This window comes from Paramormyrops kingsleyae, chromosome 1 (genome assembly GCF_048594095.1).
Source record: "Paramormyrops kingsleyae isolate MSU_618 chromosome 1, PKINGS_0.4, whole genome shotgun sequence".
NCBI lineage: Eukaryota > Metazoa > Chordata > Actinopteri > Osteoglossiformes > Mormyridae > Paramormyrops > Paramormyrops kingsleyae.
Genome location: NC_132797.1, coordinates 63,729,016 through 63,748,021, shown reverse-complemented (window position 1 = coordinate 63,748,021; position 19,006 = coordinate 63,729,016). Strand labels below are relative to the sequence as shown.

The following is a 19,006-nucleotide window of genomic DNA, read 5'->3' as shown; positions in this document are numbered from 1 at the left end:
GGAAATGCTGGCATAGTGGAAGGTTGATCAGTCATCATCTGTCCTCATCCCCCCTGGAGTCATAAACCTTTATTGCATATAGTGGCTGTGGCATTATGGAGTGTGTTTCCCATGAGGCACTGCACTTATGGTGTTCTGTGAACACGTCGGCCTTGCTTAACAGCAGAAAAGCTACATATCATACAAGGCGATAATTTTGCCTACCTGAATCTGCGAGTAGAACAGTCTGTACAGCTAAGGACCACCTCATTCCTTGACCACCCCTATTCCCGGGAGATGTGGTATCTTCCCACCAACACGAGGGCAGTGTTTGTTAGGCCTGTCACCCTCACTGCGAGGGTCAAGACCTTCACCATGAGTAACATCCTTCCCTGTCAAGCTATGAAGGTGATCTGACCGCAAGTCACAGCTCCTTGAACTTTATGCTGTCGTGGCCATTAGAATAACAGAGTGAAGGTGACCAGCTTGGAAATGGCCTGCAGACAGCGCTTTGTGTGGGTGTGTCTGTGTGCGTGTAGTGTGTGCATGATAATGTATATATTACATTGTGGGGACCACAATGTAATTAAAAAACTGATATTCAGACACTCTGGGGATCTCCTTTTAGGTCCCCACAAGGAGAAACTCGATTTAAAAAAAATCTGTAACCACAAAAACTAGCAATGTTAAAAGTCTTGTATTTTGTTTGCTTACTTATGGTTAAGGTTAGGAGTGGGTAGGGATTAATAGGGTTATGCTCATAGTAATGAATGGACGGTCCCCGGGTGATTCTTAAGAAATCTTGGTTTCGAAGATTTCAAACATTAAGTGCAGTGGCACCTCAGAACACGAATTTAATCCGTTCAGAACTCCGGATCGGATCCTAAAAAGTTCGAGTTGTGATCGAATTTTCCCCATAAGAAATAATGGAAAACCAATTAATTGGTTCCCGGCCCCAAAAAATTTCACCTAAATGTTTTTTTTAGCATTTAAACACAAAATGAACCGGATAAAACAAGAAGAGCATATACTGTACTAAACATATCTAAGCACATTTATCAAAACAGTAATTTGTAAAGTAAGAAAATAAATGTATCCAAACAATATGTCCTGCCCCGATCATCCGCTCCTCCCGTGTGCAACGCCCCCTTGTTAACCCCGTGTGGAATCCCCGGGTGATCAGCTGTTTCTGGTTGTTGTCATTAGTCCTCTGTATTTCGTCCGTGTTTCAGTTTGTTTCCCCAGTCCGGTCATTGTATTGTCCGTCTGCATTTTGCCTGCTTTACCTGTAATTAAACCCCGTATTCCCTGATACCCTGAAGTCTGCGCCTTTGTCTCCGTTCCGTCCCCACTCGGCACGACAATATTATTATAATTAAACGTATTAATGGTTTATTATTAATATTAAAATAATGAATGCAAAATCTTTATTTTTGAATGTATTTTATTATATATTACTGTTACTGTCACGTTGCGTGCGGGCGAGCGGGGAAGCAAGCAAATCGAGCCGTGATTACGGGTAGAAACGGGGTTTATTAGGAGCTGACAGGACAATACGGCAGACAAAATCAGTGACGGATCTGGGAAACAAAGGAAGACGTGGACTAATATACACAAGACTAGCAAAAAGGAACAGGACACAGGTGATCACAATCGGGGATTAACACGAGGTAACGAGGGGGGCGTGGCACACACGAGGATCGGACGAGCCGGGCGTTACAGTTACTGTCTATCATTGTCTAAATGTATTTTTACTGTCTAAATATATGTATTCAGCTAGTGTAAACATACACGATGCTCTCACAGCGAATGCGAGGCTGTTACTGAAGCCTTACCCTTTGTTTCCGCTGAGAGATGTGCCGCATGACTTGTTTCCCCACGCGTACAAGTTATCTTAGGTTGGCGTTCACGGTTTGACTTCTGAGATTCAGATCGAGCTCTAGGTAATTTTTGTTCAAACTGGTTGGTTCGACTTTTAAGAAATTCGAGTTCTAATGAGTTCGAGAACTGAGGTACCACTGTATTTAAAAAGACTTTCATCAACAAATTTATTTTTTAGCCATTAATAACCAGGTCTGAAGTGTTTGTAAGGGTAATTTTTTAAAAACATTTCCTAAAACAAGTCCTTAAAAATTTCATTACTGCAACATTCTGAAAACATCAAGACCATTAAGAAAATCAATACATTTTCACATTTTTAAAAATTGATTATTAACAGTCATGCTCATTAACAGTCATGCTCAGTTACTTGAACCTCTGAAATAATCTATATTTTTTTATTAACATTTTTATTTGATTTTGACTGATTTCTGCCATTACCGCAACACCTTCTGGAATCTACAACCTAATAGTTTTCATATTTCACTGAAACTTGATATATTTTTGAAATGATGTGGCAAAGCTGAAGGAACACAACATATAGATTTCATACATGTATTTAAAAGCAAGCTACTATGTTTTGATTTATTAAATGTACATTAAATGCACACCTTTGTGGTAATGATACAGAGGTTTCGGAAGTGAGGTTGATGGTTTCATGAAAATCACCCCCCCTCACAAAGATATAAACACAAACACACGTGTCTGTATGTTTGTGTATGTGTCTGTGTGCGGATGTGGAGGCTGTGGGACATGAGAGCCCAATACACACCAGAGATCTACTGAACAAGTCTATGCATGGATTAGCTCTGTCTAATGGACCGTATGTGCAGATCAGCTCTGTGTAACATGCGGTACATGCAGATTAGCTCTATGTAATAAGCCGTATGTGCCTATTAGCTCTATGTAATAAGCCGTATGCACAGATCAGCTCTATGTAATAAGCCATATGTGCTTATTAGCTCTATGTAATAAGCCGTATGCACAGATCAGCTCTGTCTAATAAGTTGTACTGTATGCACAGATCAGGTCTGTGTATTAAGCTGTATGTGCCGTTGTGTAATTTTCTACCTTTTTTTACAATGGTTTCATGCCTTCCATTGCTGTTCCTCATTTGACAGCAGAATGGGGGGGGGGGTTAATTTCTCCTATTGCGGAAACAACTGCCAGAGCTCCCATCTGCGAATATCATCTAACTTTTCAGTGTCAGTGAGGTCTGACTCCACTTTACAACCCTATTTTTTATTACAAAGCCATACTTGCATCCCGCGACTTTCCTCATTTCATGCATAAAATCTCACTTCCTGCCAGCAGGATGTTTTCGAGTTACGCCATTTGCCGGCAACTCGGATATCTGTCTAGACATCCCGAAAATACACATTTTGTCCCTTCAGACTGTGTTACATAAGTACAGCAGTGTCCCTGCAAAGATCCCTCTCAGGACATTGAGCTGGGAGCCTCAGGGTCTCATGGACCTGTGTGTGGGGTCACACCATCCAGGAAACGCAGCCTATGAGGGATGTGGAGCATGAGGGACGTCCCCGGTGACAGTAAGCAGCATTGTGGGCATAAGTGGAGTTTGATGTTTGTGCTTGAGGAGCAAAAAATCTGAATCTTACTTACCTTATGTATTAACACATTTATCTGATGCACACATAACCTATTCTTTTGTCTACCTATAGGGTACCAACCAACCACTTATGCAAAGGTGCAAAGTGCCAGCGTAGAACATGTGCAATACTGGCTTTGCCAATTAATTGCAATTCTAACTCAGGCAACTAGAGAGGGCAGTGCTTCCCCCTGCCCCCACACAAATTCTGCCCATGTCCGTGGTGTTGAACTGGAGTCTTTCTTGTACAGGAGATCATATCCATGGGGGAGTGGGGGGGGGGGGTAATTTGGTTAGCAGTTAAGGACCTGGAGTCATGACCAAAGCTCTCCAGGAGGAAACCTCAAGAGTGGGACTCGGCCGGCGTTCCCATAAGTAAGAGCGGGGGATTCCTGGGATGGGATGCGCTTCCTGTAGGGGAATCTGGCCCCGATAATGTGTTTCTCAGGTGTTCTGTATGGTTTTGACTGTCAGGGAGGAGCAGAGGAAGCAGAGGAGACCTCGTGAGAGAGCGTGAAAGACCCCGGCGCCTCTGAATAACGGCTGCAGAGGCACATAGCAGGCTGCATGGAGATGCACGCCAGCTTCGGCGAGCTCCTCTGCAGCTGCTGCTTCATGTTTCACAGGAATATCTGTGAGTCGTCCTGTCTGTCGCTTAATCGCAAGCGAGGCTCGTTCTCTCCTGTTGGACCAAACCGTGGGAGCCGGCTCACCGTAATGACAGAGTGAGCCCGTCCAGTGCACTGTGGCTGGTTTAAACATGACCAGCGCGACCTGCGAGACAGGGGTGTCTCTATGAACCAGTTCCGGGCCCAGCCCCGCGGCCCCTGACAAATCGGTTCTTTAAAGCTGAAAGCTGCCATCTGTAGCTGTGGTTAATCCTGTCCCTCTCTAGTGGATTTGCAGAAACTTGTTTAGGAAATTATGTCACTGAAGCATACAGAGCATGAGCTGTTCTCACCTCCTTTCTTTAAACGGCTCTTGTTCTCCTTACCTGTACAAACAAACAGACACTTTTTGAAAAGCTCAAAGTTAAGCGCGTTCTTCTAAGGGTCAAAGGATGTTCCCCTCCTGGAAGTGGCGGTTAAGGATAACCCTAACTGACTGCTTTTCTATAGCTAAGGAGCTTCTTTTGAAAGTAGCTGACATACGACACTGAATATGCCATGAATTAATGATTAACTACACCTACCCTTCCATACATGCATTTGCCAGTCAGCATCATGGGGGGGGGGGGCTAAGGCCTTTGCCATCATCCCTCTGCATCTCCTTTGACTGGGGGAGGATTCCTGCAAGAGAACATGGAGAGAAGAAGAAGGATTTTAACCCCCAACTCCAGAGGTATGAAGCAAGAGTAATATCCACTGAGTTAACAATATAACAAAATTTACGTTACATTTACTTTTTTTGGCAGATGCTTTTACGCAAAGCGACATACGTTACTGAGAAAGCAGGGTCAGCTAGTCCCAGGAGCAACTGGGGGTTAAGGGCCTTGCTACGGACCCAGAGGTGAAGGCACTCTGCCGACACGGCCCAGCGACCATCTGATCACAGGCACAGCCTATTTCTCACTATGCATACTTGACCGTACTTGTGCTCTCATGTATCCATTTTACATCATCTTCCATTGCTGAAGATCAGTTCCAATACTCAGGAGTAGAAGTAGAGATGACAGTAAAAATCCCCGGATGTCCTTTTTGCCCCACCTCAAATATCAAGGATACTTAGGTTGCATCCTCGCCAAACAAGACCAGTATCATGATTCACTGCACCCCCAAGATTGTTCTTGGAAGGCAAGTTAGCAAGACCGGTCTTGCCAAGACCACAACTACAGTCTTTCTGTTCTTGGCATTGAGAAACACCCACAGTGTCCCACTCAGCTGAGACATACACTGCCCCCCATCCCACCCCACCCCAAATGAAAAGAAATCCTTAAAGGTACAGCACCTATGATTGTTTAGTTATATGCTTGTTAAGTTATAAATGATTAGAATGTGGTGAACAGTGGTGATAAATGTACTCAATCTATCTATCCTGTCCATCTGGGCTGGCGATAATGACCCCCCCCCCCCCCCCCCTCCCAGGTCCTGCTACTGCCTTTCCAATTTCCTGCATCTCATGCTTCCAGAGGTGCAGCTGTACCAGTCATTTGCATAAGTAATCTTCCCCATCACCACTCTCATCTGCCAGCACTATGACAACAGTCTTAATGGAGGTAGACTGGTTCTTTGGGAAAGATGACACAAACTCACTAGTACAGAGTGTGCATGGAGCTTTCTGTATTATAATTTACACAGGCGGTTTCCTTGGTTCTGGGGTCCTGATGAAAAAAACATATTCCCCCAGTGTAGTCACTGTCTGCGGCCAACAGAGGGCCTCCAAACCTCAGGGGACTCATGCAAATGTGTGGTTTTTAGTGCTGGACAACACCACCACTGTTTGTTTATGCTATTTCACTCTCACCTTGTTTACAGTTGGGGGGGGGGGGGGGGGAGCCGGTGCTCCAGTGCAATTCAGAGCTAATGGCTTCTTTATTTTCAAAGTTATTAGCAGAGAATCATTGTTTACTGTGGCGCAGCTTGAAGGTCAGGTCACAGAGGCCAGATGACTCTCCTCAGCTTCATTGATTTCATTACAAATACTCAAGCCTGCAATTAGCGATCCTGCACTTTCAGAGCCCAATTAATGGACTTAGCCAGTGACCCGGTGACCAGTCACCTCCTAAGGTGCAGCTTACTGTGTATTTTCTTGAACCTACAACATAGGGGAGTTGGTAACGGTAGGGAATTATGCGCTTTTCACCAATTCCGCAGCCGGTGGCATAGACTTTACAGTATCACAGTTCAGCTGGTGTTTATCTTGATTCACCAGGCCGGGTTTGAGACCCGCTTATGGATTGGGTTGTTGGCAGGACCAGCAGCCATAATGGCACCTGACGCGTTGGCCAAACATAACAAACCCTGGGTTGCTGGCACTGCACCGTGCCACACATCCTGTCAGACATGCCCAGTCAAATCCTGCTGGTGAGGACTGTGGGTCAGACAGGAAATCAGGTGTTTTTTTTTTGCCTTAGGCAGTCCGTGCTGCAGCTGGGTTGTGGCATGGAGAATGAGGGAAGCAGTGCCTGATGGGTAGGCAGCAGGCTCATTGGTGGCTGACGTGCATCTTTGGGGATATTCTGCACAGCTGCCTGTCCTCCCCGGTGATGTGTTTCAGGGCCTGTCAGCCTGTCAGGCTGCCATGTCTCGCTGTCTCTGATGCTAAAAGGAGCCACTCCCCTGAAACGGTGCTTCCGTTGTCCTAACGACGGTAACCAGACTGATGGGAACTCCACTGAAAGCATGTCCGCTGCTATGTGCCATATAAACCGCTGTAGCACCTGCTGTACCTTCACACGTATGTTTCTGCGTGCGTGTCTGTGATCCCTTCCCAACATGTAGTCCCTCGCTGAGGTTCGAGGCCCCCCTGCCCCATCGCCCCTCCCTGTGGTCCGTTACCTCCATCTGTGTTCATTCTCTGTTAATGGGGGGCCAGGGACACTTCGCTTCTCCCGCTGAGGGGGTCGTCTTTGTTTTCACACAGGATGTCCCCCCTCGATCAACACCTTTTACCTTCCCCCATGGGCAGCGTGACCCATGGTTAACATGTGGGGGCGGGGGGGACACTAGGCTTTTGTTAATGGAGCCTTAGCTCCTGTATTGATGGCTGTGAGGCGGAGACCACGATCTGCAGCAACAGAGGTGGAAGATGAACCTGGATATTGACTGTCAACAGCACTGGTGGTGGGGGAGCAGGTGTGGGCTGGGCTAGCTGCCAGTCTCTTGCCCCTCGGGGCATCTCCGTCGATCGATACTCTCTCAGCGTGGCGCTGGGAATCACCGGGGGGGTCAGACACTGTGCTGTCTTGTCGAAGGCTGGTTAATCACCGGCTTGTTTTGTCTGCCAGCTTCTACCAGAGATACCAGTGTAACCAGTGAGTGTCACTCAGCATCTGGGAGAGGATGTGGAGAATGAGATTTTTTTTTTTCCTGATGACTTTTCTCAGGTTAGTTCTGTACACGGTGTTAGTTCTGTTCGGTCCTCAGAGTCTGTTGGTCCTTTCACTCCTAGGTTCAAGCTTAGGTCGTACCCGATACGCCTGGGTGGAGGAGAGTGCTATTTCTGAGCTAGAGGTTATGGGTTCAGGAACAGAACCAGCCTACAGGTTTATGGAGGGAACTCATGACAAGGCCAGGCAGAGTCAAACGACCCCTCCATCTGCCACGTGAACAAGATCTGGCCAGTAGTTTCATCCCAGGCGCCAAGGTACAAGTTGTTCCTCTTTCACCTGCCAGTTTCATGTACCTACGCATCTTTTTCTTCTAATCAGGACACTCATAATCGATCCTTTCACTCTTAGCAGATCAATTAGCGGCTTAAACGTACCATTTGGGGCAAGAGGGACAAAGACTGTGTAAAAGATTGTTGATCACCTGAGCAAGCTGGTTTAGAGAGAGCTGTCCCAAGCAATATCTCCTAGTCACTGGAGCTGGAAATTGCCAGGAAATTATTAAAAGAGGAGCATTCATAAATATCATTATAAAAAGTAAAACCTGGTAGTCCTACTCAGGGGCGCCGCTAGAGATTTTGGGCCCCATGAAAGCATATCATATTAGGCCCCCCAGTCCAAACCAATCCAGTTATTTTCCTAATTTTTTAGGGCCCCTGTAACTCAGGGGCCCTTGGAATCGTCCTAGCTTTCCTCCCCCTTACGGCGCCCCTGGTCCTACTTGCCACACCTGATGCTCCAACATGAGGTATTAATGTGGTACAGTACTGTTAAGAGCCTACATCCAGTAATGTGTCCTCAAAAGTCTGACACAAAATATCAACAGTTCAGTGTGAGCTGAACCACTTTCTTATTCTTATTACATTCCCAGATTCAAATACATGCAATTTCAGCACTCGACTAAATTGTATTATTAATGTGAGCACAGTTGGAATTCCTCTTGAGGATCTGAGATGTAATAGATTAGCCTGACCTTTTGAAGGCCCGACTAATCGATAGCATGATTCCCCTGAGTCACAGGGCATGAATGCTTTGGGTTAGTCCTGCCTTTAGATAGTGTGATGCTTAAATTTTGAGTCCCTCTCAGAAGCCTCCGCCAGATCTATGCCATTCTCTGCTTTCACACTGCAGAGATAGCATTTTCCAAACATCCAGTCATCATATTTCAGGATTGTGACCATACTGGCTTGGCTTGTCAGGAGAGCTTGACATCATCTGAGTTCTGCTTGACTCTGGAGGCTTTGGAAGTTGGTGGTACCAGAGCTGGGCTATCGTCTTTTTCAGAGGTGGACATTATAGGTCCAGAAAGTAAAAATTTTGTTTCAACCAGCCAGTTGAGTATAAAGAGTCAGTCAAAGAGTATTCAGCTAATTGATTGAAACAAAATATTGGTCTGGACTTTCTGAAGCTGAAGTGTCCACCTTTGTTCTTTGTAATTTGCAGCTCTCAGCATCAGGGGTCATTGCTAGGACTCCCATGCTAACGGTGGCTAACATACTCCATGGGCTGTTTGTGTACAAGGCATCTTTGCAAGTTATGGAGACCACCATGGTCATCATAATTCCCTCCCGTTAATGCTCTTAGGATTAGGGCAGATCGCAAAGACACAGATACAAAATCAGTCACGGTCTAGTCAGAGCCCCTGTAAAATGTCAGTACATAAACCCCATTAACAAACCTTATGTGTTGCTTTGTAGCTGAACACAGGCCTACCTGGTAAGCATCGGGACAAAGGTTTTGGTATCGAAATTGTAACTGCACCCCAGGCCAGGACAGCAGGCGCACCGCTGCTCTGTTGACAGCTGGGCCCCCCCGATGCTCCCTGCTAGTGCTGATCACTGCCAGGCCCCAGGGATGCCGCCTCCCATTACATCAGGCTCCCAAAGGCGTGACACGCCTCATTTAGGTTCCAGTAGTGCCGCATAGCGATACCATCTCTTCCTGTAATGTTAATGAGTCCCAGTGCTGCTCCCTGCTGGCTATTAACCACCCAAATCACTGCAGCTGAGTCTTGTGGACTAAAATGAAGGAATTAACCTGCGAAGGCCTGATGGCCTGCCGAATTATTCTAGAATTTCCTCTAATGACCACTGTGGACTCGGACGATCTCATTAATGCGCCCTCGCCGTGGAAACGCAATGGCGGAAGCAAGTGGCCTGAGGTTTATGGCTCGCTGGTGGCAACATGGGGGGGCAGCGATGTACAGCTCATTACCCTCTCCCCTCCCCAGCTAAAAGACGGGTCTCACTATCGACAGGGGCAGAGCGAATCAGCCTTTAATTAACCAGAGCGGAATGGCCTCTCTGAATTCGTTTAGGCATAACTTACTTAATCAGCCGATTCTGTGGTCCATCCCGGATTGAGCTGTGAAACTGCAGTTTAAATTTAGGCTTCTTTAAATGTCTCAGTTTAGGAAGAGCTAAAATGCTCCTCTATCATAAAAATAGTGCTGAGGAATGTGGTACTGGTGCAGGAGATGATCTGTCATACTGGCCGCAACTGCAGGCCTGCGTTTGTTGAAGAAGCTCTCGTCTGCTCAATTACCTCAATAGCAGGACCTTCAATGCCCTCATGTAGCACAAGAGTCACCGATACCAGCAGTGACCACAGGATGCATCAAACGCAAAGAACCTCCTCTTCGGGCTGGAGCTATTAGTAAAGCTGCCAGAGCTTAGCATTAGAATGTGATCCAGCACGGAGCCTGAAGCGAGCTTCCTCACCTTTTGGATTCCACGATGCCTTTCTGGCTTATGCTGCTAATAAAGCGATTAGGAACCCCCCCCCCCCCCAAAAAAAAAATATAAATAGTTGGTTCAGCAGATCACGGCTTTTAGCATGAGTCCTAACAGACATGTGTTTTCTTATTTATGCAGGGATTTTTTTCTTTGATTCTGTGCAAATCAGCTTGCAGATAAAGGTCTTAAAAGACATTAATGAGGACCACACCCTCACTGTAATTTAGTGAAGAATTAAAATGCATAAAAGCTCCTCGTTATGTGTTTCAGCGACACACCCACAGTCATGGGGGAGGGGGGGGGGGTCTTACTGTGGTGGTACCTATACCAGCACCACTCCCACCCACCCCAAAAACTCTGCAGAAAATAGGATATTTTTCTCCTTATTGTCCGCTAGACTTTCGTTGTGTTATTTAAATATCAGCTTTCTGGACCTGTTGGGTGGTGTCCTTCCCTATGTGATGATAGTCAGAGGAGATGAAGAACACCTATTAAAACAGGTTGCTGCTCATATGATCCAAACCACCCCCATGACCCTCCCTGCCCCCCACACGAGTGCCCCCCTACCCCCATAGAGCAATTGCTTTTAGCTGTTTGTTAGTGCTCGTTATTGCTTAATCAGGCAGTAAGCGGAAGCCCAGTAAATCCACAGTTATTTAGCAATTACCCAGCATGCACCAGTGATAACGCTGGAACCCTGACAACAGCGTAGCTAGTTTCATGTTATTTCTTAATTGGTTTCCAGTGTTGGAGGAAAGACAGGCTTCTTTGAATATGCACTGATGCCTGACGACCTTTAGGTGGTAACCTTGTGCAATGCAGCGTTCATATCTCCATCTGGCTTTTTGTGTGGTTGTTTGTGTGTTTCCCCCCCCACCCATCCCCCACAGACTGCGAGTGACCTGTCTGGGGCTCGATGGGGGTGCTGTCAACCCAAGCACGGTTTGGGTGACTGCAGGTTAAAACTGAAGAGACAGCCAACGTGAGCACGACGTTACCTGTTAGAGCTTCCCCGTCTGTGGTCGTCTCCCACCTTGTCAAGGGAAGGGTCTAGGGGTTGTGTCTCATGCTCTCTATTGCAGACCAGACCGCGTGTCTCTTGGCCTAAATGCATGGCCGGAAACAGCCAGCCATACCCCGGCCAAATTACCACAGCAACATAACCAAGGTACCATTGATATATGTAGTGCACTTCAGTCTGATCGTCATGGTTACCTGGAGGCGAGATAACATTAAGCAGAAGAGCTATTTTAAGTTCTTTTCATGGCTTAATTAATGCATCCCGTGCAATGACCACCTCCCACACTGGAGTGAAGACTCTAATTAATTACCCATAAGCATCTGCCTAGGCAGACCCTTAATATGTCATAGAAAACTTCCAGAAAAAAAAACGGTATTTTTAATATATTTACTGTGTGTGTTGTTTTTATTCCTTTGCAGAATGTTCATAACCTATTAATCATCACGCCATTGTAGAGACTGCTGAGATGGTAAACTGCCCTTCATCCAGCTTCTGAGCTCCCTCCCCGGCCCTCCCCCACCCCAGAACATCAGCACCTACTGGAGCGAGGGCCACAAACTGGGGAAAAAGCTACTAGACTCATCGCTGTTGGGTCCCCAGATCCACGTTTGATACCAGGATAGTGACATGAAGCTCTATCTCACCAAATAATCAACCCCAACCACATCACCAGGGAGGGGTCTACAAACACCAAGGGGGAACTTATTTCAGTAAAGCATCACCCCAGAAATGGCTATACTGACATTGTCTTGAATTGTAAATCTGTTCAGACAATAACTATAAACAGAGTTTGGTCTAGCATGTTGTTTACAGACTTTGTGTTGAACTTAACCTTTGAGGAATATATCTTCATTCAGCATGAAGGAAAATGTCTGCCATAATGTCAATGTAAGATATCCTCCAGCCTAGAGTCCAACTCACACACCCTTCGTTGCTGGCTGGCTGAGCCCATTACCATTAATTTAGTGGTCACCCAGACCTGTGTCCTTCACAAACCTACCTAAGCCTGTCTGTTTAATGTTGATTTAAAGTCCCCCCTGAATAGAGTAACCTCTGTCCTTCCTTTATCTGATGACATGTCAATGGGCAGATTGTCTGTGACGGTTCCTCAGAGAGCGTTGAGCCCGGGGGAGGGTGATGTTCACCAGCTCTACTGTGCGTGAAGAGTTCAGTGGACTGTTGGTCACTGGCATCGTGGAGGAGGTGTTGTGAAACTGTGAGGGACACATACACACACACATCGACGGACGTTAGTCATATGTGTGATACTCCTCCAGCACCACATTCGGGGTAATTAGCTGTAAACTTGTGTACAAAAACTTCCACAGTCTTCCACCAGCTAAACTCACAGACAGTCATTGTTGGTGTTTGTTGTAAAAATAAGCAATTTTCTAACCAAATTGCTCAAAATGTACCATTTAGGCAGGGTGGGGGGTGGGTCATGTTATTACTCAATGAAAAAAAGTATCTTAATGACAGGTTGCATGGTTTGATGACAAATCAGTGTCCTTCAATCAGGATCATGACTCTATAGAGGTGAGTGGCTGGCGTGTCCCGGTGGGGGGTGTCTCCTGCTTTTCTGCAGAGATATGTCCCTCTGAGATGCCCCGCATGGTACACAGACAGTCTTTATGTACCTGCCTAGACCTGTTAGGTGACACAGATTTGGGTCCACACAGGCCCCGCTGTCATGGTCTGTGTGATGGGGATGTGAGCTGACGAGCCGGATGGGGGCCACGGGAGGCCTGCGGAAATGCCCCACCGACCCCCCTGTTTCTGCCCCAACGCCCTGGTGCCAACACTGGACTCGTCACGCCGCGAGGCCTTCTGTCAGAGCATGGGGCTCGGGGTGTTTGAGAGTGGTCAGGGAGGGGGCAGGGGCCTGGTTGGGAGTGAGGAGAGGTAGATCAGAGCAGCGGCACAGACGACGTCTCACACAGACAAAAGAAAGCTGGCTTAATTGATATGAAAACAGGTTCAAACGAAGGATGCTTTGGATCATGCAGAGTGGGACTCCTGATAAATATGCGCTTGTCGTTATATCAGCCATCCTGGCCATTCCAAATGGATCCGCCACCTGTCTGATGTAGAAGTTAAAGTCATGTGCCTTGTATTAGGTTCTGCTCATTTATTATCAATACTGCAGTGATACTTCACAAGGTGGGTTCCTTCTCTGAACTCGAGTTTTTTTTTTGCTTAATTTCTATTGGCTAGCTACACATCATTCTGTCATCCCGCGCAATTAATGGTAACCTTTCCATTTTCACATGGCTTGACTCTTCCTAGAGATAATGTCAGGAACCTCCTTGCACATGCACAAGATAAAACATACATGTTATATGATGTCATAAATCACAGGTAAGGATACAAAGGTCCCATTTCTATCTTCTTTGACAATTTGACAATGTGCACTTCCCTAATATCCTTTACTGCAGTTACTTTTTAAATATATACATGTTTGTTTCGCTACTTAAACATCATTTGATTTATTCTTTACTCCCACCCTGAGACATGCATTCTGTCTAGTTCCTTATGTGACCCTCAACTAAAGCTGTCTCCATAAAGTCCAGCCAACTCGGGGCTTCCTTGAGATTTCCAAAGTGGGCATCAAATTGGAATTAATCAGACAATTATGCCTATTTTGCTGACAGTTCCAGACCATCCCAGCTCCTATGGAAATGGCTGTCTGTCAGCTAGCCCCCTAGGGCGTCTGTAATGGTAATCTCGACCCATTGTGGCGGTTTGGATGGTGCCAGGAAGAGATTTTGACACCCATCTGAGATGTGATTTCCTCTTCGATGATCATTTTGTTTGGATTTTAGTGAAATGTAGATTTTTTTTTTACGATGCACTCTTACGTTATCTTATGTAAACAGATGAGATACATTTTTTACAATTATTTTGTTTGGTTCCTTTGTTAAGGATGGAATTTGTACATGTGTTCAGGATGAATCACTGATATCTATGGCATGAAGTCTGCAGAGTGGTAAGTAAGGATTCTAACAGTCAATAGTAATTAATATTAAAAGGTACTACTGATTTAATGCAGCCAGGAGGCTCGTAGAGAATATTTACAGGGTGCTGAAAGTGTTTTGCATTTTATTAAACATTAATGAATACCAGTGAGCAATGATCAGGTAAGAGATAATAGAAGGTTGGGGTTTTATGGGTATGCTCCATGTTCAGTCTGTGGCGTGTACAGTGGAGTGTGGTTTTCAAAGGGACACAGCAGACTCTGAGTTTTCAGCTCCTCCTTGAAGCCTGTGAATATTCTGTCTCACCCCATACGCCCCCTTATGGAGAGAAACCCCGACACAGACCACATCCATCTTTTGTTTGTTTCTTCAGCCAGTCTCTTTCAATGATTGTTTCTGTCCTCCCTACACCCATCCTTGGGGGAGGAGTCAGAATCTATGCAACCCCCACCCCCAACAACCTGTCCCCTGGCCATTGGAAATTCTCCGCCACGGCGATTGTGGCTCATGGTGGAGCTCTGGGCAAAGCTGGGGAACAAAGGGATGTGGAGTCAAAGTGAACCACACTCCCTCTACAGCCCCTCCCCTTTGGGTGGACATGGGCCCCAGGGGCTGCTGGGAAGCCTGCCAGCAGAACCCGGCGCCGATGAAATCTGAACCCGCAGAGTCCATCTGGCGTGGTGGTAGGACCCAGCCGCGCAGTGGTTATATGTGCGATGGCTGCGGCATTGGGCCCCAGACCCCGGGCCACGTGGTGGGACCCCCACAAGCCTGTGGCTTTGCATGGTGGGCGTGGTCATTGTTAAACTGCAGAATGTTGCAAACACCATGTGCTCCCTTTGTTTCCAAATGGACCCCCAATCACAGGAAATATCTGAATGCCTGCTGATGGGTTGTCAATATTTCAAATAACATACCTAACATGTTACTGCATAGAAAACACATTCATTGCAACATGTTCATTTATTGGTCCATGCGCTACACACATAACGTATGTTTATATATGTTTTGTACATGTGCGCTTGTTACCAGAACATATTCTTGATTTTGGTACATATGTCATGTGACAGGCTCTATGTGAGTTGCCAACGGTAATCAAATTAAGGCTTAGTTTGGAACGTATAATGTATTTTGTTTGTGTTCATTTTGATCTGTAATCCTTCACTTTCAATGGGTTACGAAACATCTGAAGGTTCTGGTTGGTCTCCATGGAGGTTTGGGGTTGTGTGATTCCAACTTCTGTTACATCGCAGTGAAAATGTGTGTTTATATGTGAAGTTGTCAAACTAAAGGCTGTAATGGAGGATGGGGTGGCCACCCATCGACCTGCCAATTTCTGAACCCCTTCGAATACTGACGTCTACTGAGGCTGATAGAAATCTTTCCACCTTCAGTCATACCGCATGGAGCTGTGTGGCCCGCCAGACAGTGGTGGGAATTTGAGTAGGGCCTCGGACATTTAGGGGCCCTCTGTTGGCCACAAACAGTCACCCCACTAAAAATATGTTCCTGGGAGACGCTGAGGCATGGAGAATATGGGAGATGCTGAAACGGAATCTTTTGCTAACCAACTCGCTTACTCTTCTGAATCTTCCTGCTGGCTGTTTGCTTTGTTTCTAAAACATGCTGGGGGAGCACAAATCGACTTTTTGAGTGTGGACCCAGAAACAATAAACACAAGGGGAAAGTGTCAGGCCTGTAGCAGATGGTCTCAGCCGAGAACAGGAGACCATTTTACACAGATGTTGGGAGAGAGAATGTGAAATGTGGGCCCATCACACCTGGAGCAGGGGCAGGGGACAGGAAAGGGGCTCCAGCTCCCAGCAGTCATTAATATCGACAGAGTTACAGAGAAGGTGCCTCCCTGACTTCTCAAACTCCGCCCCCCCCGCCACAATTATCATTCTTGTCTGCTGTTGAGTGAGGATGTCTATGTTACACATAACACACTCTCAGGGATCTCCTAAGGCATTCTGGGTAATATCTTTCGACACGAAGTGAAAGAGGTCAATGGCAGGTTTCCTCTTGTCAAGTGAAGATGTGCACTGAATACCCAATGGATGCTCTTTAAAGGAGAACAAAGTAGCTGTTAGGAGAAGTGTTGATTCATCACAGAATTCATATCTTCTCCTTGCAGCGTCAACAGTAGAAGCTCCATGAGGTTAACTCCTTTGTCCCTCATCTCGGTGCCACCAGGCCGAAAAACCAACTGACATCCTGAGATTTTGGCAAAAACCGCATGTGTGAAACAGTCCTGTGTCAGTCAGGTCTAATTTTTATGGCTGAACCTCATAACATGGTCATATTTTATAACAATACTATATAAGAAGGGTGTCCTTTTAAATGTAAAATCTTACACTGAATCTTGAAAGAACTAATAAACCTCATTCTTTGTGGAAATGTCAGCGATACAGCCGGCTTTCCATCAAGGTGGGAGATGGCAGGGAGTCAGATCCTCAGATATAAATACCTACAGTAAAATACCTTCCGGATCCTTCCATCGTCCTGGTGCCATCTGTCCACAGAGTCTGTCAGGGTTTCTGGGTCCGTCCCTGTGGGTGGCACTCCAAAGCCGGGCTTTATAAAGGTCAGTGGGTGACCTGCCGGTGCCCATGCATGGCTCTCACAGAGCCCATTAGTGAGGACCCTGTGGTGCCCGAGGAAGTGCCAGCTGGGGGGGTGGGGCAGGTGGGCTGTCTGCCTCTGGAGGCCGCCAGCGAGCTGCTTGGGGAAGGAGAAGAAGTCAGCTGTGAATATTGACTTCAAACAAGGTAGGGAATTAGCATTCCATCCACGCAACGCCAAGAAGGATGCCCTCAACTCAAGTGCGATGAAGAAAGGCCACAAGGCAGCTCTCAGGCCCCCTCACCACCACCTCTCCCCCCACAACATTTATCCATGGCACAAGAGGCATGTCAACCTCAGCCCAAAAACACATTAAGTACCCGCATCAGAAACAAAGAAAAAAGGTGGAATGTTTAGGATGAATAAATCCGGTGCAATCACCATTACGATGATGAAAACATTCATCAGTAATGATAGCTAATTGTGACTAATTAATAGCCATCACATTCATAAAACGCAGCCATTACAACAAAACCGCAATAATGAGGAGTTCAGGGAAGTGCTCAATTAGCAGCCATTAGCGGCAAATTCCTTTCACCGCCACTGCTGAGACGGCCAGTGTGAGTAACTGGGAGTTGCTGGGGGCCAATAGCACTGCTGATAGTGGGGTTTCCCTCCCTAGAGAGCCGATGACTGACAGCGGGGTATTCTCGCTTTTGATTGGCACTTTACCTTGAAGGTAGTCACATGGTTGCCAGTATTTTTAGCATCATCGTGTCACCATTTGTGTTTACGCCACAAACTCGGATTTTAGTGTTTGTGACACGTAAAGCTGTGCTGCACGCTGCCGTACCCCTATGCCTGCACCCCTCCCCCTGCCCCTGCCCCCCAGTGTGGGGCTCTGGCAGGCCAGCAGGGCCAGATGGTCCCTGTTCCACTGCAGCTGCATGCAAGAACCTTCCAGCCGCTATGGGGGGGGGGGGGGGGGTCACATCTCCTTCTGATCCACTCAGAGGAAGAGCCACTCAGCCCCTTGGCATCCCTGGGGGGTTCTTCACCTCCTCCTGCCCCGACCTTGACATGGATGCCCCCCCCTGCAGGCCCCCGATGCTGTCACCACACGGGACGTTGGCACACTGCTGCTGTCAACGCGTGTCGATAGTGGTGGAGGTGGGGGGGGGGGCACCCAAGGGGTCTAGAGGAACAGCTCCAGGCACCCCCCCTCAATCCATGCCCACCGACAGGGATCATGAACCAACGTCTTTGCTCTCTCAATTTTAATTTTAATGAATCTTTTTGCATGAAAATTAACAATTTTATTACCAAAGCATTTCCCAATAGCAGCATAATAGCAGAGGACAAGTGAATAAAGATAAATAAAAACAATAAATGCAGTTATAATATGGTGTCGGAGTACATATATAATATGCAGTAGGCCTATATACAGTACGTGTTCCAATATGCTAATGTGTTAATAGAGCAAGTAATAATCCCCGGTCTCTCTCTCCCCGAGGCGCGCATGATGTAGCAGCTGAGCAATTAACTGGGAACCAGTGTGGCGTCCCGTAAAACTATAAATCCGCAGCTGTGCTTCCTGGAGCTCTGATATTAAGGTGAAGCCGATTTGAGTTATTATCAGTAAGAACACGCAGGGTCGAACCAATAGGAGAATCGGGCCGGTATCACTCTAATCACCTTTACGGCACAAGTGACCGCGTCGTGTTACGTTACTCTGACATCTCTACCGGACTAAATCAGATTCTCAGAACCGCTGACATTTTTAATACATGCAAATACATTCTAGCGCAGTTATTAAATGTCCTCCCACTTCATTAGTAGTTATGCGGTGAACAAGAGCTGAAATGTTCTGTAATAGTAACGCAAAACAAAGACAGAGTTGTGAAAGCGTGCACAGTAGGGGAACAGACGGATTAAATAATGATTAAGATTTGCCCTTTCCCGGACTTCTCACTAATTTTATATTGCATAATAAACTTCTAATGCCAGATATGATAACTAATCCCAGTTCTCACACACGGGCGCAATTGCTCATCCATTTTTTAATAAACCGAAATCAAAAAACAATTGCAATCAAGAAAGATGAGAGGAACTGCAGGAAACAGGAAGAAATTAAATGCATACAATTTTCACTCTGATGCCTGCAAAACATATTTGCTTTTCAATACACTCAAAAGC

At 46.4% G+C, this 19,006-nt stretch overlaps 1 long non-coding RNA gene across 1 annotated transcript; it reads left to right on the top strand.

The window, feature by feature from the left end:
• The first annotated feature begins 11,151 nt into the window (after window positions 1-11,151).
• Window positions 11,152-12,068, top strand: LOC111849466 (uncharacterized). Its single transcript, XR_002839533.2, has 2 exons — window positions 11,152-11,417; window positions 11,690-12,068. It is a non-coding gene; the product is annotated as an uncharacterized lncRNA (long non-coding RNA).
• Window positions 12,069-19,006: the final 6,938 nt, after the last annotated feature.